Source organism: Macaca fascicularis, chromosome 1 (assembly GCF_037993035.2).
Source record: "Macaca fascicularis isolate 582-1 chromosome 1, T2T-MFA8v1.1".
NCBI classification, from domain to species: Eukaryota; Metazoa; Chordata; class Mammalia; order Primates; family Cercopithecidae; genus Macaca; species Macaca fascicularis.
The window spans coordinates 223170072-223193771 of NC_088375.1; the positions used below are offsets into that span (position 1 = coordinate 223170072).

Below are 23700 nucleotides of genomic sequence, written 5' to 3' on the forward strand. Positions count from 1 at the left end.
AGGAGGAGGGTGTGAAGAGCTTGGAATCACCACAGAGGTGATGTTTCTAAGTCATGGAGGGGAGCTCTGTGGAAGTTCCTGACCACCTGACCATGTCCGTCCTAGGCCCTCTGGGACCTTCCCCTGCCTTTCTGCAGTCACCTGTGATGAATGAAGCTGCATTCAGGGGTCTCTGGCCTCCTCCCCACTCTGCTTTTTTCCCTCCCTTCCTCTCCTAGGAATCAGGGAGGCCATTTGTCCAGGGTTAACAGCTTAGGTTTAGAGTCAGAAACATGGCCGGGCACGGTGGCTCATGCCTGTAATCCCAGCACTTTGGGAGGCCAAGGCGGGTGGATGGCTTGAAGCCAGGAGTTCCCGACCAGCCTAGGCAACATGGTGAAACCCCGTCTCTACCAAAAAATACAAAACAATTAGGTGGGCCTGGTGGCACATGCCTGTAGTCCCAGCTACTTGGGAGGCTGAGGCATGAGAATTGCTTGAACCTGGGAGACGGAGGTTGCAGTGAGCAGAGATCGCGCCACTGCACTCCAGCCTGGGTGACAGTGAGATTTTCTAGAATAGAATAGAATAGAATAGAATAGAATAGAATAGAATAGAATAGAATAGAATAGATAAAATAAAATAAAACAGAAACACTTGAGCTTCACCTGGCTTTGCCCCTTGTCCTCAAATGGAGCCTACGATCCTCACCTGCCAACCTGGTTTGATGCTCCCAGGCACTAATGTGCCTCTGGTTCCCTGCACCCACTAGATTCTTGGAACAAGACGGTAAAGCTGAATGGAACAGCCTGACTGCTGCTGGCCGTTGCTGAAAGGTGAGGAAACCAACATTTGTTGATCTGCTGCTGCATTATCTCATTGACTGCCTACAGCAACCTCCTCGGGAGGCTTTATTTTTGTCATCACAATTTATTGAAGAGGAAGCCGAGGCTCAGAGAGGTGGGGCCCTTGGTCGAGGTCACCAAGCTATAGACTGCAGATTTCGCTGGGACAGGGTTTCTGTCACAGTGGCCCCCAAAGCTTGAACGCTTTCCCCATCTGCACGTTGCTTCATGCACATGGAAGGCATTCAGTGCGTGCTGGCCGGATGAATGAAACGCTCATCAAATGCTATTTCTGGTCCAGTAAGTTCCGTTTCAGACTCTCCCACATCCTGATAACTCCCAGAAGTAAATGGATTGTGTGTGATTTGTGAAATTCTTCTTGGTAATTCTTGGCAACTCACCCATCTTACTACCACTGTGAAGAAAACTCTACCCTCCCATCCAGATCTAAGAGTTTGCTTCATTTACTCGGATTGATGAGGTTTTTTAAAATTTCTTTTTTATTTTTTTTTTTATTTTCCGAGCATGGCAAAAGTATCCTCAAAGTCCAATTTTACAATCTATGCTATCTCACACATGCTGAGCACTCACCATGTGATAGGTGTGTTCAAAACATCACTTGTGTATGGTTTTATTGAATCCTCCAAGCACATCTATATGCTATTATTCCCATTTCAGAGGCTGAGATGAAACTGAGGCCCAGAGACATGCATTCTCGCCCCAGGTCACACAGCAAGGGCTTTGCATGGATGGAATCCCCTCCACAGCTGCCTCTCCCTGCACCCCCCCGCCACCACCTGCAGGTTTTCCTGGGCGAAGTGATTCTTGCGGAGGGATTCTAGTCCTGTGCGTTGAACAGGAATCGTGGTGGAGGCGATGGGCTTCTGGGTTCAGTTGGAACTGGTGGAATCTTCTGTGTTCCACAAATCACACACTTAGGCTCAGCCTCAGGAATCGATCTTTGGTTCATATGTGAAAGGATTTACCACTTAAGCTTTTTTTTTTTTTTGAGACGGAGTCTCGCTCTGTCGCCCAGGCTGGAGTGCAATGGCCGGATCTCGGCTCACTGCAAGCTCCGCCTCCCGGGTTTACGCCATTCTCCTGCCTCAGCCTCCCCAGTAGCTGGGACTACAGGCGCCCGCCACCTCGCCCAGCTAGTTTTTTGTATTTTTTAGTAGAGACGGGGTTTCACTGTGTTAGCCAGGATGGTCTCGATCTCCTGACCTCGTGATCCGCCCGCCTCGGCCTCCCAAAGTGCTGTGATTACAGGCGTGAGCCACTGCGCCCGGCCGCTTTTTTTTTTTTTTTTTTGAGACAAAGTCTCGCTCTGTCACCCAGGTTGGAGTGCAATGACATGATCTTGGCTCACTACAACCTCCACCTCCCAGATGCAGGCAATTCAACTGCCTCAGCCTCCGAGTAGCTGGGATTACAGGCGTGCACCACCACACCTGGCTGTTTTTTGTATTTTTAGTAGAGACGGGGTTTCACCATGTTGGTCAGGCTGGTCTAGAACTCCTGACCTCAAGTAATCCGCCTGCCTTGGCCTCCCAAAGTGTTGGGATTACAGGCGTGAGCCCCTGTGCCCGGCCATGTTTCTGACTCTAAACCTAAGCTGGCACCTTCTGTGTGCCAGCACCTTGTTATGCTTTGAGGATACAACAGTGAACCAATGAGGTTCTTGTCCTCTAGGAGCTCACAGACTAAAGAGAGAAAAGGATCGGAGTTCCCAGTTCTGACCCTCCCCGGGTGTGTGACTAGTCAGTGCCTCAGTTTCCACATCTGTAAAATGGGGATGATTTTGTTACTTACCTGATAGGATTGTTATGAGAATCAAATGAATTAATATAGGTAAGACACTTAGATCAAGGCCTGCACATAAAAGTTGCTGCATACAAGTTTGTTCAGTAAAATGGACAAGTCTGGCAACTATAGTCTAATAACAGTAAAAGGGCTGTGAGGGGAAGCCTACTGAATTTTAGAGGAGAGACATCTAACATAGACCTTGATCAGAGAAGGCTTCCTAGAGGAGGCGGTCCATGGATTCTTGACCCAAGTGATGATAGGAGGGTGAATTACTTCGCTAGCCAGCTTGTAGCTTCCTGGGCTGTCACTGGGAGCTGCAGTACTTACTGGCCTTTTCCCAGGGCTTATTGTCATAATTTATCAATGTGCTAACCACTGTAGTGGCATCTGGATTTGAATAGAAATCTCTGTCCTCAGGGACCCATGATTGAGAGGGGTGGGAGCAAAGGGTCCTGAATATGTTCTAGGACAGAAGAACAGGCCCCCAGATGCTGTGGGCAGTGTGTGGGGAGGTCTCCAGTGGGGTAGGTTGTAGAGAGGCCCTCAAAGCTGCAGAAAGACAAAGATGTCTTTGAAAAAAAGAAAACGGAAAAAAAAAAAAAAAAAAAAGGAAGGGGGAAGCCGGCAGGGAAAATGATTTTCTCGGTTGGCATTTCTCGGGGAATTAAATCTTATTTTTCGTCACCACCAAGTGGAATAATCCAATATATTAAGGCAGAAGCCCCCACTCCTATTTATTGCCACGACTTTCACCTAACAGTCTCGGGTCTGCATTTGGAATCAGACCGTCCCGGGGAGGGAGAGCAGGAGGGAGGAGGCATCAACCCCTTGGATCAATTACTTTCCTCTCCGACACAGGAAAAATGAATTATTCCCCGAAAAGCAGGCACCTCATCCGATGAATTCTGCACTGCAGAGCTGGCGGAGTTCTACTAAATTGAATTTGGTCTTTGAGAGACATTTAAAACCAAGTGGAGCGTGTGTGCTGGTGGGGTGTGTCTGACAGCCACTGGGGCTTATGTTAGTTGGGGCTGAAGAAGCCCCCACCCAGTTACAGTCCTCTGGGTCCAGGGGGCAGGAGGTAGCCATGCTTCCTGCCCCAGGGAGCCCCAGCACTCTGCAGGGATGAGATGTTTTTCTCCCAGCCTGAGGCTCAGAGAAGTGAGGTTGCTTGTCTGAGGCCACACAGTGAGCTGGTAACCATAGCAACCTGTTACCTTTATGTCCCTGTCCTCTGGGTCCTGCTGAAAATGTTCCTCGCCTTCCCAGGGAACCCCAGGTTGAGCAAGTTGGAGCTGGGAGCTTTCTTCTCTGGAGCACTGGTTCTCCATGTCCATGGCTGTATCACCTGGGGCAAGTAGCTTCACCTCTCTAGGCCTCTGTTTCCTGACCCAGAAAACAGCGTTAACTACAGTCCTTGTAGCGTTTGCTTCTCTATCAGATACAAAGGGCAGAAATGCAATTCCAGGTGTTTTAATCCAAAAGCAAAGGTTTTGGCTCACATGAATGAGAAGCTCCGTGTGGATTTCTGGCAGTGTCCTTTCAGGTACAGCTGGATCCAGAGGCCCCAACAGTGTATTCAGAACTCGGCTTTTCTCTGTCTCTCAGCTCTGTGTGGCTTCATCCCAGGGAGGCTCACTCCAGAAGGGGTCGGGTGCTCCCCAGGCCTATGTCCTTCCAGCATCAAGTTCAATGGGTTCATGCGCCCACCTCTGAGCTAGTTGCTGTGGCTAGAGGGTGCCCTGGTGGGCAAGGCTCGGGGTGGAGTCACCCAGTAAGAACCATGTGGCTGACGGAAGAGTGCAGACGGTGCTGGGTCAAAAACCTAACACAGAACCCCACCCCTCACAGGTCTCGACATGGAAGAATTCATCATGGTGCTTGCCACAGGGCAACTGCTCAGCCAGCCATGACTCTGCTGACAGTGACTCCTTCTGTTTCCACTAAGGGGGCTGCCACGTCCTCCTGGGCAGGGTGTGAGGGGCCCTCCCTGGACTTCCTTTGCCTCCGTCATGGCCTCCCACTGCCTCTGCTCCCATCTCCAGGCCAGGTGTCAGGCACCAGCCCTCTGCCTGGCCAGGAGTCCCCAGGGAATGGGGGGCATTCCTCACCCCACACATCCTGGGAGCTGCAGAGCCTGCAATTTCACTAATGATGTGGAGAAGAGAAGAAAAGACTAGCCCAAGAGGGAGCTATTTTAGCCGAAAAACCTCCCCATGGATTTGGGCCGGTTTTTCAGCACTAATGAGCTGGGGCCAAGGGAGTTTCCAGGGAGGGAGGCAGCTATGTCTGGTCCAGGTTCTGGTTCTAGAGGGGCTGGAGGTCTGGCCAGGGAGAGAGGAGTGGGGGGCCGGGGAGGGTGCAATGGGGGGCTCTGTGCCTCGAGCTGAGGAGTGCTCACTGGCTCACCCCACAGATGCACTGCTTACTCTGTGTTATCCCCGCTCTCCTCACATAGGAAAGATCCCCAATGGCCAAGATGATCTTGCCAAGCTTTGTTATCTCTATAACCCCTACTGTGAGAACACTGTGTATCTGTTTTATTTTCCCCTGATATAAAGTCATGACATGATATTGCAATTGCCTTTTTTTTTCTTTTATACAGAGTCTTCCTCTGTCACGCAGGCTGGTGTGCAGTGGTGCTATCTCTGTTCACTGCAACTTCTGCCTCCCAGGTTCAAGTGATTCACCTGCCTCAGCCTCCTGAATAGCTGGGACTATAGGCATGTGCCGCTGCAAACTTACAGACTGGGAGATACTGTTTTCACCAGATTCTGGGCTTCAGCCTGACCCTATCCCTCAATTTCTAATGTCTTTGGGAGAGCATTCACCCAGTCAGTTAGCTTTGAGGGTAGACTGGAGCTCTAGGCCTGACCTGACCCCCTGGGTGGTTTGCTGGTTTTCTCTGGTCCTTGATGAGCCAGACTAAAATGTCAAGGTGATAATCCTTGTCTTCTCCCCCATCAGTGCTGATTCCACCTGAGAAAATATTGGTCTGGTGGTGAAGGGACAGGCAGTCCATGCAAATACGCACTATGCAGTCACATGAGGTTTCTCCAAAGCCAGCATCTCCCTCAAATACTGGAAGTCAGCACACACTGTGGCCAGAGAAGACAGCCCATTCATACCCTGTCCAGAACCCAAAAGAAGAGCAGGGCTATACCTGGCACAACAGACCCCGCAGACAAAACTTGCCAGAGTCCAGCAGCTGCACTTCTGCCTAGCTGAAGAGGGGGGTTTCCTGTGTCCACAGGGGCTGGAAGTTGGGGACCAGTGATGCTTTTCCTTTGAATGACTTTGCGCCCCAGTCCTGGGTTTTAGTCACTTTGGGATGTGGGGAAGCAGAACTTTAGGGAAAGATATGGTCCTGTGCCATTCAGATCACCTGCAGCAGTTGCCTTAGGGTGGGGAGAATTTTCAGAGCATGCCAACCAGGCTAGAGGGTGGAAGGGAAACCATGTGGACCCCGGACCGAGAGAGAGGTGCTTCAGCACCGCGGACAGCGCCCTGCCAGCGTCTGAGACCCAGAGACCTGAGCAGTGAGGAGTGGGGATCCTGAATGAAAGAGCCTCATGTGGCCAGGGCAACCCAGTCCCTGCCCTCAGGGAAGGAGAGAGGGGAGGCACAAGGATTATTAGCACTTCTATCAGCCAGCACTGGTGATGGACACTTTAATACATTAGCCCACCTTGGCTTCCTCTTTATTCTTATTTTACAGCAGAGAGAACGGAGGCTCAGCAAGGCTGAATAGGCTGCCCAGGTCACACAGCTAGTTAGCGGTAGAGCATGAACTTCTGTCCAAGTTCATCTGGCTCCAGACATCTTACTGTCTCTCTGATCAAATGGGAGAGGTACAGCCTTCAAACACTTGTGGCAACCATGGCCCCAGAGCTGCGGGCATTTGTGGTTGGAAGGCTGGATTTGCATTTGTGTGTGGTTTTGTAGTGCTTCTGGGTGTGCATGAGGGTGAATTCAGTGGAGTGTGACTGTTTACAGGAGGCTGTGTGAGTCCCCATGGGAGCTAGAAGATGAGAGGTGGTGTCACATCTCAAAGACCCTCCCTCCTCCCTCCTCCTGGAAGGAGACCTAGAATCCACTGGCCTTTTTTTTTAAGCACTTAAAGAACAGACCAGAACTGATAGCTAAATTAAACCTGCTGAGAGTGCCTGTTTAATTGAAAATGCCATCTGTAATTTAAATGTCAGAATTGGGATGGTTATTATAGGCGCCTTGAAGACTGGGGCTCATTTCACAGTTTCAAAACAGACCGGGAAAAGCAGCAAATGGACCATGGCCTGCAGTGTCGTGAAGCGATTAATAACTTCTCTGGTCCTGCTGAGCTCTGGCTCCCACCACTGCCCTCACAGAGGGAGTATGGCTGGGAGCTGGGAGCTAAGGGCTTGGGCTCTGGGACTCCGCCTCCTGCCTCGCCCCCTCCACGCCTCTGTGCCATCCTCCACTCAGCTTCAGGGCAACCATTCCAAAGGGTGATGCTTATCCTGTCTCACTTCAGGGTCTCCCTGGCACTTCTGGAATGAAATCCTAACCTCTTAGTCTGGCACTCAAGGCCTTTGGAAGGCAAGGCCCTGCCTCCCTCTCTAGGTTTGGTGCCTGCCACTGGCTGCTCCTGACATCCTGAATGCCTCCAGGCCTTTGCACAAGCTGAGCCCTCAGCCTGGACAGCCATTGCTTTTCTTACCCACCTGGTGAACACAATGTATCATTTATGATTCAGCCCTTGTGTCACCATTTCCAGGAAGCCTTCCGTGAGTAGCCTATGCCTCCCCAAAGCACTGATCCAGGCCAGGTTAAGTTTCCTTGTCTCTCATGGCCCCTTGCTCACCTTCATAGCTGACTTACCATGGGATTGTCTATTCGCCAGTCTCTGTATGCTGTGAGCCCCTTAAGGACAATGATAGTGCCTTGTTCTTCTGAGACCCAGTGCTCTGCCCTGAACAATGACAATAGATAACATTTATTGAGCACCTACTGCTGTATCAGGCACTGTCATTAGTCCCATCAAAATAGTTTTTTCATGAACCGTACATGAGACTTAACATTAGTCCTCCCCCTTTTTTTAAATGGAGTCTTGGCCAGGCATGGTGACTCATGCCTGTAATCCCAGCACTTTGGGAAGCCAAGGTGGGTGGATCTCTTGAGGGCAGGAGTTCGAGACCAGCCTAGTCAACATGGCAAAACCTCATCCTTACTAAAAATACAAAAATTAGCTGGGCCTGGTGACATGCACCTGTAATCTCAGCTACTCGGGAGTCTGAGGTAGGAGGATCACTTGAACTCAGGAGGTGGAGGTTGCAGTAAGCTGGGATAGTGCCACTGCACTCCAGCCTGGGCAGCAGAGTGAGACTCTGTCTCAAAAATAAAAAAAAAAAATGGAGTCTCACTCTGTCACCTAGGCTGGAGAGTGATGGTGAGATCTTGGCTCACTGCAACCTCCTCCTCCTGGGTTCAAGAGATTCTCCTGCCTCAGCCTCCCGAGTAGCTGGGATTACAGGCATGCACCACCATGCCTGGTTATAATTTTTGTATTTTTAGTAGAGACAAGGTTTTGCTGTGTTGGTCAGGCTGGTCTTGAATTCCTGACCTCAAGTAATCCACCTGCCTCAGCCCCCCAAAGTGCTGGGATTACAAGCATGAGCCACCACAACCAGCCTAGTCCCATTTTTTGAGATGAAAAAACTGAGGCATGGAGGGTGACTTGTCACAAGCCAAATGGCTACCAGTGACGGTGCTGGGACTTGGATGGAGGCAGCCTGTCTCCAGAGGCCAACTTCTTAACCACTATGCTATAATGCCACATTCAGGGCCCTCTGCTTGGAGAATATTTGTTCATTTAACACATAAAGGGCTCGTCGGGTGTGTTCTATCCCAGGGAGGAGATGCCATAACAAAGTGATCCAAAGGGAGCTAAGCTAACCCCCACCCAAATGAACTTCCTGTTTCTGGACCTCAGGCCCTGGTGCTTCTTTCATGCACTAGAGGCTTTCAAGAGGGGAGATCCCTTTGCCAAGGCCCCCAGAGCTTAAAGGGGGGGTCTTTATCCCCTTTTCCCCCCGTCCACCATAGACAACTCCCTGCCAGCTCTGTGCTCTGTCTGTAATCCCCCAATTGCACTTAATGGGGCAGTGAGGTGCAGTTGGATATCGTGGTTGGCGCCCCAGCTTTGCTACTTAAAGCCTATGTAAGTAGCAAACGTTTCACCTCCTGACCTCACTGTCTTCATCTCTAAAGTGGGGTCCTAATCATATCTAACTCAGAGTGTTGAGGATTAAATGAGATCGCGGAGGTGCAGTGCTTAGTAGAGGCACCCAGCAAAGGCCCAGCATGTGAGAGCTGTAACTTCCTTTTCCTTCCTTCCTTCTCCCTCCCTTCCTTCCTTCCTTCCTTCCTTCCTTCCTTCCTTCCTTCCTTCCTTCCTTCCTTCCTTCCTTCCCTCCTTCCTTCCTTCTTTTCTTCCTCCCTCCCTCCCTTCCTTCTTTTTTTTTTTTTTTTGAGATGGAGTGTCCCTCTGTCACCCAGGCTGGAGTGCAATGAAGTGATCTTGGCTCACTGCAACATCTGCCTCCCAGGTTCAAGCGATTCTCCTGCATCAGCCTCTTGAGTAGCTGGGATTACAGGCGTCCACCACCATGCCCGGCAAATTTTTGACAAGGTTTCGCCATATTGCCCAGGCTGGTCTTAAACTCCTGACCTAAGGTGATCTTCCCACCTCGGCCTCCCAAAGTGCTGAGATTACAAGTGTGAGCCACTACACTCAGCCTATATTTCCTTTTTCCTTCCTTCCTTCCTTTCTTCCTTCCTTTCTTCTTCCCTCCTTCCTTCCCTCCCTCCCCTTCCCTTCCCTTCCCCTTCCTCCCTCTTTCTCTTCCTTCCTTCCTTTCTTTCTTCTTTCTTTTTTTCCTTTCTTCTTTCTTTCTCTTGCTTTCTTCTTTCTTCTTTCTTTCTTTCTTTCTCTCCATTCCTTCCTTCCTCTTTCTTTCTTTTTTCTTTCTTTCTTCTTTCTCTCTCTCTCTTTCTTTTTCTTTCTTCCTTTCTTCTTTCTTTCTCTCTCTCCCCTCCCCTCCCTCCCTTCCTTCCCTCCCTTCCCTCCCTCCCTCCCTCCCTCCTTCCCTCCTTCCTTCCTTCCTTCCTTCCTTCCTTCCTTCCTTCCTTCCTTCCTTCCTTCCTTCCTTCCTCCCTCCCTCTTTCTCTCTCTTTCTCTCCAAGCCCATGTCCTGGGTAACAGTCTGTGCCTACTCAGTGTTGCTGGGCCCCCAACTTCCAGTGTTGGGGCATTGTTAACTGCTTAGTGGAAAGAAAGTTGCCAAGATCATATTTTTGCGTCTGATGCTGCACCCATCATGCTCTCAGCATAGCCCCAATCTCCCAGCCCCCTGCCCACAGCCCATCTTTGTGTTCTTTCCACCCTCTCTCCTGCTCCATCCTTGACCTGGTCTTCTCTGGGGTTGTCGTGCAGTCATTTATTCCCTCAGCCAAGAGAAAAACACAGAAACTCGCTCCTAATTAGGTGGTTTCTATCTCCCCAGGTCTTCACTTCTTGCATGTTCTCGACTTGTTAGAGGAAATCGTATATCGACGTTGGTATTGATTTGCATAATTCAGATATAATTAGGAGAAAGACTTGCCGGAGTGGCAGGCAGCAGGATTGGTGCTGCTGTATCCTGCTGACCTTGGGGAGAGCTTAGAACTGGGCCCTTAACTCTTACCAAGTTCATGTTTACTTTCTGTGCAAAGCCCTGTAGGCACCAGTCCCCTGAGCTTCACTCTTCTGTGAGGTTTTAAGGCAACAAAGAAGGCCTCCCTGCCCGCAGAGTGTCCCCTTGCCCACCCCAGCCTCTGGAGTTCTGACCATGAGGGCTGTCCTGTGGGGCCTGCTGGGGATGCAGAAAGACTTTCTACTGTCCTGGAGGTCAGCAGGCACAGGGTCAGCTTCCATGTGATGCCCACCATCTGGAGCTAGGAAGAGGATTTCAGGGTAGTGTCATCTTGACAGTTGGAGGAAGAAAAAAAAACCCCAAGCCCAAGCACTGCTTGAAGCAAGAGACTAGAAATTAGTGTGACCCAGTGAATCATATTGCTGCCGTGATGAAAAGTGCTGGTGCATCCTTGGAAAGATTAGGAACATAACGAGCCAGAGAAACAGATGAAAAATGCACGTCCGTGCCTGTTCGGTTTGTAGCCATTTCTTCCTGCCTTTATTTATTCATCTATTCATTCAGCAAGTATTTATTGAGGGGCTAATATGTGCCCGGCACATAAAAGAATTAGGAGGCCGAGCATGGTGGCTCATGCCTATAATCTTAGCACTTTGGGAGACCAAGGCGGGATGATCGCTTGAACACAGGAGTTTGAGACTAGCCTGGGCAACACGGTTCAACCCCATCTCTACAAAAAAATTTTTAAGAATTAGCTGAGCGTGGAGGTACACGCCTGTGGTCCCAGCTACTTGGGAGGCTGAGGTGGGAGGATTGCTCGAGCCCAGGAGGTTGAGGCGGCAGTGAGCCGAGTTCGTGCTGCTGCACTCCAGTCTATGACAGAGGGAGACCCAGTCTAAAGATAAACAGGCAAACGAAAGAATTAGGTATTCACCTGGGAATGGGGATGTGACCTCAGAAAACTGTTATTGGTGAATTTGGTTCCCATGCACCCCAGCCTACGGGGGTGGATTTGGGTCCAAGATTTAGGGCCTGGGAGGCAGGCTCTGGAGGACTTGTGCCCAGAAGACCATACGATGCCCGCTTTGAATTGTGCCTCTGTCTGTTTCACCTGCGAGCTGGCACTGTCCCAGGAAGGCTCCTGACAGCACAGGGCTGAGGTGGAAGCAAGAGACATTCCTATCCGTAATGACCACCCTGGGGTGGAGTGAGGGGCCCTCCCCATCAGGTGAGCTTCACGGGAAGCAGGACGATGGGGAAGGAGTCTCTCTCTATACGCACCCCTGCCCTTACTCCTGCACCAGTGTGACCCCTCCTCCTCCTGCCATACAGTCCCTGCAAAGTGGCCATCACCAGAAACCACAGCCAATTTCCCCAGGGAGCAATCTCCAGGGCACTGATTTACTCGTTAGCTGTCACCACGGGCCCTGAATAATCAGGTCTCTTCCCTCAGAAAGGATATTAGAGGCTGAGATGCGAAGGGCTAGGGCAGCGTGGTATTTATTTCCCAGGCATTTGCTGCCATGAATCACGGGGCTGTCTCTAACCTGCTTTCACACAGCCCCGCAGGCCCGTCCGCAGGCCTGGAGAGACTTTCCAGGGTCCCAGGGGGCAGCTTGCCTGGCAATCCATTCCAGAGCCCAGCCCACGATTCAGGCTGCCTGTCAGGGGTGGCGCGCTGGGGAAACTGAGAGAGGGGAGGAGGCAGTCACCCTCTGTTTGGGGAGAGCTCCATGATTCATTCATTCCTTCATTCATCTGGGAAACATTTGTTGAACATCTGCTGCTTCCTGCTGTGCACCGGGCTGGGAGCTGGGCATAGAGGGGTGAACCAGCCAAGCCCGGTCCTGTCCTTGGGAGCATAAGTGGTGTTTCCTTTTCCATCTTTCTACTCCCACCCAGGAGGCAAGACTGCTCTGAGCTCTGGCTGGGGGCGGGAATAGATCTCTACGTTCCTTGTCCTGCCCCCTCTCCCACCCCCGTCCCCACCCCATCCCACATCGGCCCAGATGGTTGAGCAAGATAATTCAGTCCCTTACTGCTGCAGTGATATTTCCCAACATTGTCCCAGGACTCCTCTGCTTTCCCTGAGTGGGAGAAGGAAACGCTTACTTTTTCAACCCCAACTCTTATCAGGCCCTTCCCCATGACTACTTACATTATCCCATTTAACCCCCATTGTACAGAGGAGGAGACATGCCCGGGGTCATACCGCCGCTTGCGGTGTGCTGTAGTGGGCTATAGCAGTATGCCTCTCTTCCAAACTTGGCCTTCGATGACTTCAGGTTGGTGGTGTGAAATTGACCACAGTGGGAGTATTTACACCATGGGAATGGGCAGGTGCTGTCAATCCGGGCGTTTCCTCTTTGCAGAGCTATCTCAGCATGGACCAGCTTTGCACCACTGCACCCAGATGCTTTGACTGACACTCTTCTCTGGAGAAGCAGCAGAGGATGGCTGTCACAGTGGAGAAGCAAAAGATGTCCCTGCTGCTGGGAAGTGGTTGCTTGTTGTGGAACAACTGAGGAATAGTAACATGAATTTCCATCGGAGAGAGTTTTCAGCCCCTGCGTGGCCACTTTTTAACATCACAGGTTGCTTTAACAGTCGGGTTTGGTGCCCTGCCAAAGAGATAAACACATATGTGTCCTCTAGGATACATTTTTTCTATGCTGGTGTCTTTTTTTTTTTTTCCCTTCCCTCATCCTTCTGATCTCAGTTTGAACATCATCTCCTCAAGGAGACCCTGACCATCCTATCTATGGTATGTTTCTCTGCCTCACAGTTCTCTTTAGTTTATTTTCTGTTGACTTACTTCTTTGTCTATTTCTTTCACTAGACTACAGCCTCCATGAATGGGAAGCTGAGGCAAGAGAGGCTTAGTTCTTTTTTTTTTGAGACGGAGTCTCACTGTGTCACCCAGGCTGGCATGCAGTGGTGTGATCTCAGCTCACCACAACCTCCACCTCCTGGGTTCAAGTGATTCTTGTGCTTCAGCCTCCTGAGTAGCTGGGATTACAGGTGTGTGCCACCATGCCTGGCTAATTTTTGTATTTTTGGTAGAGATGGGGTTTTGTCATGTTGCCCAGGCAAGTCTCGAACTCCTGACCTCAGGTGATCTGCCTACCTTGGCTCCCCAAAGTGCTGGGATTACAGGCAATTTGCAACTTCTGATACTTCTTGTTGATCCTCTCCTCCCTGTGGCTTCCTGGTGTTTGATCTGGGAAGACTTTACCCCTGGCCGATTTCCCCCTAATGCACCTGCTCATCAGATGCCGGATGAGGGGGTCTGAGGTCAGGGTTAGGTCTCCGAACTTGGAGTCAGAGCCCTGATTCTGCACACTGGTTTTGGTGCTTACTGGCCATGGGGCCACAGGGAGAGGACAGAAAGGACAGCCTGGAACAGAAGCTGCAGAAGGAAATGGCATCCACTCCCCATTAGGCCCTACCCCAGCCTTCTGTAGCTCCATTCTCCCAGGGACAATTTCCCAGTCACTCTAAAGCTTTCCCGTCTTAAAAAAAAAAACTTACTTTTGATGTTATAAAAATGATGCTTTCTGGCTGGGTACAGTGGCTCATGCCTGTAATCCCAGCACTTTAGGAGGCCGAGATGGGTGGATCACCTGAGGTCAGGAGTTCAAGACCAGCCTGACCAACATGGCAAAACCCTGTCTCTCTTAAAAACACAAAAACTAGCCAGGCGTGGTGGCGAATGCCTGTAATCTCAGCTACTCATGAGGCTGAGGCAGGAGAATCACTTGAACGTGGGGGGCAGAGGTTGCAGTGAGCTGAGATCACTCCACTTCATTCTAGCCTGGGCGTAAGAGCGACACTCCTTCTAAAAATAAAAAAAATAAAAAAATGCTTTCCACAGGACAATAGTAAGGCAAAATAAAAGGCATCTTTTAGACAAGAAAGAACCATGTTGACTTTCCTCCTTTCTTGTCCTGGATTAGCCCCGCCCACGTAAGCCCAAGACTCTGCCTCCTCTGGTAATTATAAGTAGCATTAAAACTGCCTCCCGGACCAAGTTATTACTTCCAAGAATAATAGTCTCTGTTACTACAAGAAACTAATTAACAGCATGCAATGAGGGGGAAAAATTCAATTAATTAGTGGCTTAATAAGTGCTCACAACGACTCTGGGCTTGGCTTGGGCATTGGGATGGGAGGGATGGAGACCCCCAGAGGGCTAGGGGTGGGGGGGCTGCAGAGTGGGGGGAGAGCACAGGGCTTGGGAATGGGTGGGGTCCTGTAGGAGCCCGAGAATCCCAGAGAGCCTAGTTGAAGAGGAAAGAACCGTGTTTGTTTCTGTTTGTGTCTGTTTTTTGCAGACCCCCTCCTGAGCTGAGGCTCTCAGCCTTACTAGTAATACTGGGTGAGGAGGGGTCCTTGGTCTGGTGTTGTCTCAATGTGGTGGTTCGGCAGGTGCAGGGAAGTGAGGAAAGACTTGCTTTTTTCTGTCCTGCAGGCTGGAGGTGGGAAGGGGAGGTGAGCACAGGGGTGACCTCTTCTCCGTCACAGCCCCACCCACCCCACCCCTTGGGATCTTCCCAACTCTCAGCCAGAGTCTTGGAGTCAGCTCTGACATTGCTCTTCCCCAAGCCCACCTCCCACCTGGCAGAGACTCTTGTGGCTGCTCCCTGCTAAGCAGTTCCCTTGCTTCCCTTCCTCACCCTCACCCCGACCCCAACATCTCCTCCACCACGTCCTGGAGGGCACTCCTGCAGGGATCTGCCCGGCGCCCACCCCTCCTCCAGCCCGTCCACCATCTGGCAGCCACTGGACTCTGATGCTGGCACCACTGGGGAATAGGACGAGGTCAGGTCCCTGCTTCGAGCCACGAAGCCCTGGCTGGACTGGCACCAGCTCCTTTTCCAGGCTCTCTGTGGCCCCAACACCGCATCTGCTTTGAGTTATTTGAATGAGACAAATGGGGAGTTGCTAAATACTGATGGTTCTCGGGGCTTGGGGCCTTCTATTGCACAGATCCCTTCCGAGGCCCTGAGAGGGGCCCTGGCATTATGTCCTAACGGTCATGTGTGTTTGTAAAATTTGCAGATGTAGATGACGTGAACTGCAGTCCATGAAGACCGACCATACCATTGTCTCTGTCCACTCAGACTTCCCACCTCCGCAGAGTGATCAGATGAAACGGGATTGATCGGAATGCCTGCATTTGGAAGTGCGTTCGTTTCTGACTGCCGCCGTAACAAACGACCACAAACGCAGTAGCTTCGGCAACACAAATGGATTAATTCACAGCTCTGCAGGTCAGAAGTCCAAAGTGGGTCTCCCTGGGCCAAAATCAAGGGGTCAGCCTGGCTGCATTCCCTTCTGGAGGCTTTAAAGGGAAATTCACGTCCATGCCTTTTCCAGCTTCCAGAGGCTGCCTGCATTCCTTGGTGTGTGGCCCCAACCCTCATCTATGTTGAACTGGGTCCTTCTCACACTGCTCTGTCTCTGATTCTCCCTCTTCTCTCTCCCTCTTCCACTTTTTTGTTTGTTTGTTTTTTTGAGATAGAGTCCTGCTCTGTTGCCCAGGCTGGAGTGCAGTGGCATGATCTCAGCTCACTGCATCCTCCGCCTCCCAGGTTCAAGCGATTCTTATGCCTCAGCCTCCTGAGTAGCTGGGATTACAGGTGTGAGCCATCATGCCCAGCTAATTTTTTTAGAGATGGGGTTTTGCTACATTGGCCAGGCTGGAACTCCTGGCCTCAAGTGATCTGCCCGCCTTGGCCTCCCAAAGTGCTGGGATTACAGGCGTGGGCCACCAGGCCCGGCCACCCTCTTCCACTTTTAAGGACTCTTATGATGACTTTGGGCCTGCCTGGCTCATCCAGGATAATCTCCCTATTTTAAAGTCAGCCGATGAGTAGCTTCAACTCCCTCTGCCATGTAACCTACTGTAGTCACAGGTTCTGGGGACTGGGGCACAGACAGTTTTGGGGGGCTATTATTCTGCCAGCCACAGTAAGGCACAGTCGCAGCTCTGCAGACAATAAATGTGTGTGTGTGTGTGTTTGTCTGTGAGTGTGTGTGTGAAGACACGTTTTGTGCATCTTACATAACAAGATATATTTATTACATATGTATGTATATATACACATATGCACATATGTGTGTGTATATGAATGTATGTATATATATTTTTTCTCTTTTTGAGACAGGATCTCTCTTTGTTGCCCAGGCTGGAGTGCAGTGGCACAGTCATGGCTCACTGCAGCCTTGATCTCTCAGGCCCAAATGATCTCCTACCTCAGCCTCCCAAGTGTAATATTAATAGCTGGGATCACAGGAGTGTGCCATCACACCTGGCTAATTTGTATGTGTACATTTCACTCAGCCATGCTGGAGGAATGATCTGTCTTCTCTCTGGAAAATGATATTACAAAATCTTGACAGTTGAAGGGGGAATCCAAAAAGAATATGCAGCCAAAAATGTAAGAAAAAAAAAGTGTGTTGAGCAGATAATGAAAATATATTTCAAAATGTATTTGTATTTGTAACACTTTTTCTTTCTAAATAAGCATGAACTTTCATGCCTAATTTTACATTCTTTGAAAAAATTCCAGTGGGGTGTGGTGGCTCATGCCTATAATCCCAGCACTTTGGGAGGCTGAGGCAAGAGGGTCACTTGAGCTCAGGAGCTCAAGACCAGCCTGGACGATATACTGAGACCCCAATCTACAAAAAGTTAAAAAAAAATCTAGCCAGGTGTGGCAGTGCATGCTTGTAGTCCCAGCTACTCAGGAGGCTGAGGTGGGAGGATCTCTTGAGCCTGCGAGGTTGAGGCTGCAGTGAGCTGTGATTGTGCAACAGCACTCCAGCCTGGGTAGAGTGAGACCTCGTCTCAAAAAACCCACAAACCACAACCTGGGATCCTCTGCTTGCTGCCACCCCAGGGCCCTTGCACATGTTCTCCTCTGTGTTGAGAGTGCTTCATGTCTCCTCCATTCTCTTGGCTTAACCCTCAGACTTCAGCTCAAGCTTTAGTGCTCCACAGAAATCTCTCCCGCTAGGCACAGTGGCTCACACCTATAATCCCAACACTTTGGGAGGCCGAGGCGGGCAGATCATGTGAGGTCAGGAGTTTGGGACCAGCCTGGCCAACATGATGAAACCCTGTCTCTACCAAAAATACAAAAATTAGCTGGGTGTGGTGGTGGGCGCCTGTAATCCCAGCTACTCAGGAGGCTGAGGCAGGAGAATTGCTTGAACCCGGGAGGAGGAGGTTGTAGTGAGTCGAGATTGCGCCACTGCACTCCAGCCTGGGGGACAAGAGCAAAACTCCGTCTCAAAAAAAAAAAAAAAAAAAGAAATCTTCTCCCTTCATGTTCCCCCTTCCCCACGATTGGTCTCCTGGACTTCCCCATGGTTGGTCTCCTGGATTTCTGCTTTGTGGCTCCCCCTTCCTCATCGCTGGTCTCCTGGATTTCTGCTTTGTGGCCCCTCTGCAGTGATAACTCATGATTCATGAACTTGCCTGTTGCTGTGTCCCCTGCTGGAACACCAGCCCCATGACCTTGCCTATCTTGCTGCTATTTTCCCCACTGATTGGCACAGAGTCCAGCACACAGTAGGCACTCAATAAATACAGGCAAAATGAGAGGATGAGTACAAGGGTGGGTGAATGGTGTTCTCAGGGTGGGAGGGAGGGAGAGTGCTCCTGAATGGATGTACCCATCCCTGGTCCCACTGCTCGCATGTGCTGGCGCTGGGATTCAAACTCAGAACCTTCCATGTCAAATTCGTCCCTTCTACCACGCTGTACATTTGAGGCCAATGGCCATTTAATGGATGCCCAAATGATGGGTGGCAGAGCATGTGTCAGCAAATCCTAAGGCAGGAAGTTGGTGAAGAGCTAAGCTTGGATTAAACGGTGGGGTGATAGGGAGCCATGGCGGGTTCTGAAGCACCACCAGCGGTCATGGCCTGCCTTTGGGGGAGTCTGCTGTGGAGAAGGGTCCCTGACCTGGCCCCAGTCAGCTGGGACCAGCAGCTGAAACTGCAGCTTGGCTGTCTGCACTGAGGTGTCTTCCCACGGCCCCTCCGTTATGCCTACCAAAGCCAGCTGCTGCGGGCCGACCATTTCCAGAGGGAGGCTGAGAAGGCATTTATTGAATTTATGATTTTAATTTATTACAATTCTAATCCCATTATGGGTTCCCTTTTGTCTGCAGCCTGCACAGCAGTGGAGTTTAATTATGGCCAAGCAAGATTTCCCCTACTCAGGGGACCTTTCCTGCCAGTCCTGGTGGCCTCCTGGTTGCTGGAGGGGTGGTGGCGGGAGGGTAGGGAGGTGCAGAGTGGAGAAGGAGAGGCTCACTGGTGCCCAGGAGTGGCAGGATGTTGCAGCCCTTCCTGCAGTTGGTGGCTGTACTGTACAGGACGTGTGGAGATGCCTAGTGAGTGACAATTAGGACTGCAGCGTGTGGCTGTGCTGGGTGAGCAGTGTGCAACCTAGGTGCAGAGCAAGTGACTTAAATGAGTGAGGCAGACAGGGTGTAATATAACAGGGACTGGAGGGGACTGTGGCAAATTGGAACAGCACGTCCCACCTAAAGGGGCAGCCGTTTCTCTGCTCCACTGATCATTACCATGTAAGGGTGCCGATCGTGAGTTGTCAGGTGGGCTCAGTCTTTGCAAGTGTCCCCATCTGTAAAATGGGCACAGTATTAATAATTGTCTTATTGACTTGGTGTGAGGACTAAATAAGCTAAGAAATACGAAGTGCCTATTAATAGAACAATGGCTGGCATATAGTGAGTGGCAATGACTTTGTGCTGATAATGACGACGATTGTTGTTCTTCTCTATCTGCACAAAAGACCAGATGTCTTCCTTCCCCTGTCCCCAACACACTCCTGGCAGGAAGATGGGGAGCATCTAATCATTGCAGTGCAGTTGTTTGGGGTGTCCAGGGCCATGGGCTTCCCTGACTGCCTGTGGGTTTGGCTTGAATGGCTCCAGCAGATGAAAATGTTTGTGATCCAGAGAAAAAGCAGACGCCAGAAATGCTGCTGCCAACAGAACGCTTTGAGTCACCTGGACTCACTTCATAGGGGGTTTTGTTTTCTTTTGGTAGGTTATTCTGAGCCCGAGACATGCACGTTTGCAGGAAGGATTTGTCAGGCTTCGCTGGGCTGAGAGAGCAGCCACTGACAAGCTTGGGGAGAGGCGGAGTCACGTGGTGAGGCGTGGAAACAATGCCAGTTGAAGGGGCTCAATTGTGAACCTTAAAGAGATTCCCAGTTGTGTCCAAGGACGAGGAGGGAGAAATTAGGAGCGGGAGTGACAGGAAAATTGTCTAGCCAGTCCTCTACAGCACATGCATTCTTAATTCAGCCAGGGCTGGCAGAAAGAGACATACATGAGTGTGTGTGCATACATGGTGTGCATGTGTGTGGCGTGTGCCTGTCTACCTCCTCCAAGACACACTCCTTGGTTAACCCTGGCTGGCCTGGATTATACCTTCTCCTGTTCTTGATTTCCAGTTCTGGATCTTTGGAAAACCAGCTGCATCTCCTAGGGCAAGGTGTTTACTTTGCTGTGCCTCAGTTTACCCACCTGAAGAGTGAGGTGATAATTCCAGCCCTACCTGCTCCAAAGGCAATCTAATGGTAGTGTTCTAGAAGGACTGTCTTTGAAGTCAGCACTCTTTTGGTTGCAAATGACAAGAGGGTTTGAATGCACCCTCTCTCATCTGCAGAGCCCTCTGTAATTTCAAGGCTTTTTACACAATCACGTCTGATTCCAGATATGGTGAAGTCAATGGATTAGGAGACAACTGCCATTGAAAAGACAGCTGTGGCCGGGCGCAGTGGCTCACGCTTGTAATCCCAGCACTTTGGGAGGCCGAGATGGGCAGATCACGAGGTCAGGAGATTGAGACCATCCTGGCTAACACGGTGAAACCCCATCTCTACCAAAAATACATTAAAAAAAATGAGCCGGGAATGGTGGCGGGCGCCTGTAGTCCCAGCTACACGGGAGGTTGAGGCAGGAGAATGGTGTGAACCCGGGAAGCGGAGCTTGCAGTGAGTGGAGATCGCGCCACTGCACTCCAGCCTGGGTGACAAAGCAAGGCTCCATCTCAAAAAAAAAAAAAAAGAAAAAAAAAAGAAAAGACAGCTGTGGCCAGGCACAGTGGCTCACACCTGTAATCCCAGCACTTTGGGAGGCCAAGGCGGGCAGATCACGTCAGGTCAGGAGTTTGAGACCAGCCTAGCCAACATGGTGAAACCCTGTCTCTACTAAAAATACAAAAATTAGCGGGGTGTGGTGGCGTGCGCCTGTAATCCCAGCTACTCGGGAGGCTGAGGCAGGAGAATCGCTTGAACCCAGGAGGCGGAGGTTGCAGTGAGCCGAGATTGCACCACTGCACTCCAGCCTGGGTGACAGGAGAGAAACTCCGCCTCAAAAAAAAAAAAAAAGAAAAGAAAAGAAAAGAAAAGAAAAGAAAAGAAAAGAAAAGAAAAAAAAGACAGCTTGTTACACTCACAGATCCCAAGAGGAGCAGGCTTGTCTAGCCACAAGGGGGCACATAGGGGCAGTCAGGACGTAGAGGGAGGGGGAAATTGTGGGCAAGAGCATTTATTGTGGTTTCCATGAGAAGGAACAAATGAGGCAGAGCAAGCCGGCTTAGGGTTGGCTATTTTGAATAATTTCAGCGCATTCTGGACCACAAGGGCTGCCCCTAGTTGTCTGGCAGGTGACCCTGGAGTGACCAGGGCAGGTGGATAGTGGTCCCAAGTGTGAGAACCAATAAAGGAGGTAGTTGCGGGTATAGACTCTGGATTGGTTGGTTTGCATTTTCAAAGGAAATGGGCTCATGGGCAAATTGGTTACTGTCTCTAAGAATTTACCAGCTCTTAACCCTCCAGGGTCACAAAGCCCCGGATGTCAAAGTATCAGAATACAGAAAATAAAAGGCATGGTTGATACAGAGGTGTTGCTTGGCTGGTTGAAGGTCACACGGCTTGGGAGTGAAAGAGCCCAGGTGTTTTGACTCTCGGTCCAGGACATGCCCCTGTGATCTTCAGGTGGCTTCTCCCGAGATCTCATGCCTTCCTTAGGGACAAGGGTCTCCCTAGACAGTCACAGGGACTGAGGGCAATGAAATGTTCTGCCACCCACTTTCTGCCCCCAAACAGGTGTATCCCAGGACCCTAGTCAGCACTCTTTCGGTTGCAAGTGACAAAACCCCCACCTTAAACAAGCTTAAGTCAAAAAGTGAGTTTATTGGCTCGTGTAACTGGGTGCTCAGGGTTTTCCAGTTTCAGGAAAGGCTAGATCCAGGAGCCCAGATGCTATTGTCAGGACATCATCTATTTTGCATATCTGGAGTCTGCGTCCCTTCAGGTGTTCTCACAAAGCCTTTCTCCATGTGTTATGGAAGAAGGCTAATGGTAGCCCCAAACCCCTATAACTCATTACCCAAAAAGAAGAGAGATCTTCCTTGCTGGGTTCAGGTGTCAAATCTCTGATTGACCTTCTTGGGTTAGGTGTTTTCTTTTCTTTTCTTTTTTCTTTTTTTTTTTTTGAGACAGAGTCTTGCTCTGTAGCCCAGCGTGGATTGCAGTGGTACAATCTCAGCTCATTGCAACCTCTGCCTCCCAGGTTCAAGCGATTCTCCTGCCTCAGCCTCCTGAGCAGCTGGGATTACAGCCGCATGCTACCATGCCCAGCTAATTTTTGTATTTTTAGTAGAGATGAGGTTTCACTGTGTTGGCCAGGCTGGTCTCGAACTCCTGACCTCAGATGATCCGCCTGTCTCGGCCTCCCAAAGTGCTGGGATTACAGGCATGAGCCACCATGCCCAGCCCATGGTGTTCATTCTTGAGCCAATCAGTGTGATCAGGGGGATTAGAATTCTGGGCAGCCTGGCCTGATCTCACACCCAAGAACTCTGTGTGTGTGTGTGTGTCTGTGTGTGTATGAGTGTGTGTGTGTTCCTGTGACTATGTTGTGTAGAGCCCTACCAGGACCTTATGGAATGGGGAAGAGACAGGCAGAAACAGGCAGTATCTGCCCCCACTTCAATGTTCTTCATTCCCATCAACCAGTTTTCCATAAAAGATCTTGCTCTGTGCCAAGCACGACTTCCTGCCCTGAGCCGGAAGGACTTTCTTGCCGTCTTCCCAAAATGTCTTAACAGAAGGGCAAGCTTCCTGGTCTAGGAGTTGGGACACTGGGGTTTGGGTCATAGCACTGTCACGAGTCACTCTGTGACCCAGGACAAGCCCCCTAAGCCTCAGTGTTCCCGTCTGGACAATGGGTGGGCTAGACTAGAAGATCTTTAAACTGCCTCCAAATCTGACCCTCTGTGAGACAAGTGCTTGCTCTGAGCAAAGAGAGGTTCCAAAGCCTGCTTGCCAGGATGATGTGGGTGGGAACAGGGCTATTAAAATACAGATTCCTGGGCCCTCCCCAAGACCAGCTGGATCACACTCTCTTGGGAGCGGGACCCAGGAAGCTATTATTTTTGAGGAGTGATTCCGTTGTAGCTGGTTTACAACCTGGTGCTTAGGAACCACTGCCTAAGAAATCTGGTCCCTCGAAAGGGATAATGAACGAATTGGCTCTTTGAGGCATCTGGACTTGTTGGCTTTGCTAGCCTAAAGCTAACAGGGTGTGTCCTGCATACAGTTGGCAAGAGACAGTACCTGCTGAGCCAGACTGGCCCAAGAGCCTGTCTCTGGTGATTGCCCTGTGTCCTCACATAGCAGGTGGCCCCTATGGGGACCTGGCCCTGCCAGCTGGTGGAGCATCTCGGAGCCGAGAGCTCTTCCTGGAACATCAGCAGGAGGTCTCACTCCATGCCGTTGTTGGGATGAGATTTGGGGAAGAGATGTGGGTGCTGGCTTGGGATGGGGACTGGAGGCTGCGGGGAAGGCTGCTTGAGTCTAGCGGGGAGGGGAGCAGGGTGTGGCCTTGGGCAAGTCAGGTCATCCTCTTTGGGGCCTCTGTCTTCCCACCTGGCCAGTGGGTTTGTAGCTTGGACCTTCTGAATCTGCTTTAGTCCACAGAGAGGGCACCGCAGGAGAGAGGGCCACACAGAGGGGCACGGTGAGGGTGAGGAGAAGGCAGCTTTGATGGAGGAGGGGCTCAGCCTGCAGGTGCCAGAGGGCAGGCCCCCAGCTAATCAGGCCGGCTGAGTAGCAAACCAAGAGCTCTGGAAAGGAGGGGAGAATGGGGCAGAAACGCTTCTGTTGGACAGCTGGAGAGAACCACAGGATGCCCTGGGGCCCTCCTGTGCCACTGCATGAGCAGAGGCAGCTCAAAGCACGGTCCCGGGGCTGCTCTTTTTGGATTCAAATCCCAGCTCTGCCCTTGATGGTGTGACCCTGGGCAAGCCACTCCCTTCTGTGCCCCAATTACTTCTCCTATAAAGTG

The 23700-nt window shown here is 50.8% G+C and overlaps 1 long non-coding RNA gene across 1 annotated transcript; it reads left to right on the plus strand.

Annotated features, from left to right (window-relative positions):
• The first annotated feature begins 738 nt into the window (after window positions 1-738).
• Window positions 739-5210, plus strand: LOC141408853 (uncharacterized). The gene is made up of 2 exons (XR_012426102.1): window positions 739-815; window positions 4482-5210. It is a non-coding gene; the product is annotated as an uncharacterized lncRNA (long non-coding RNA).
• The last annotated feature ends 18490 nt before the right edge of the window (window positions 5211-23700 follow it).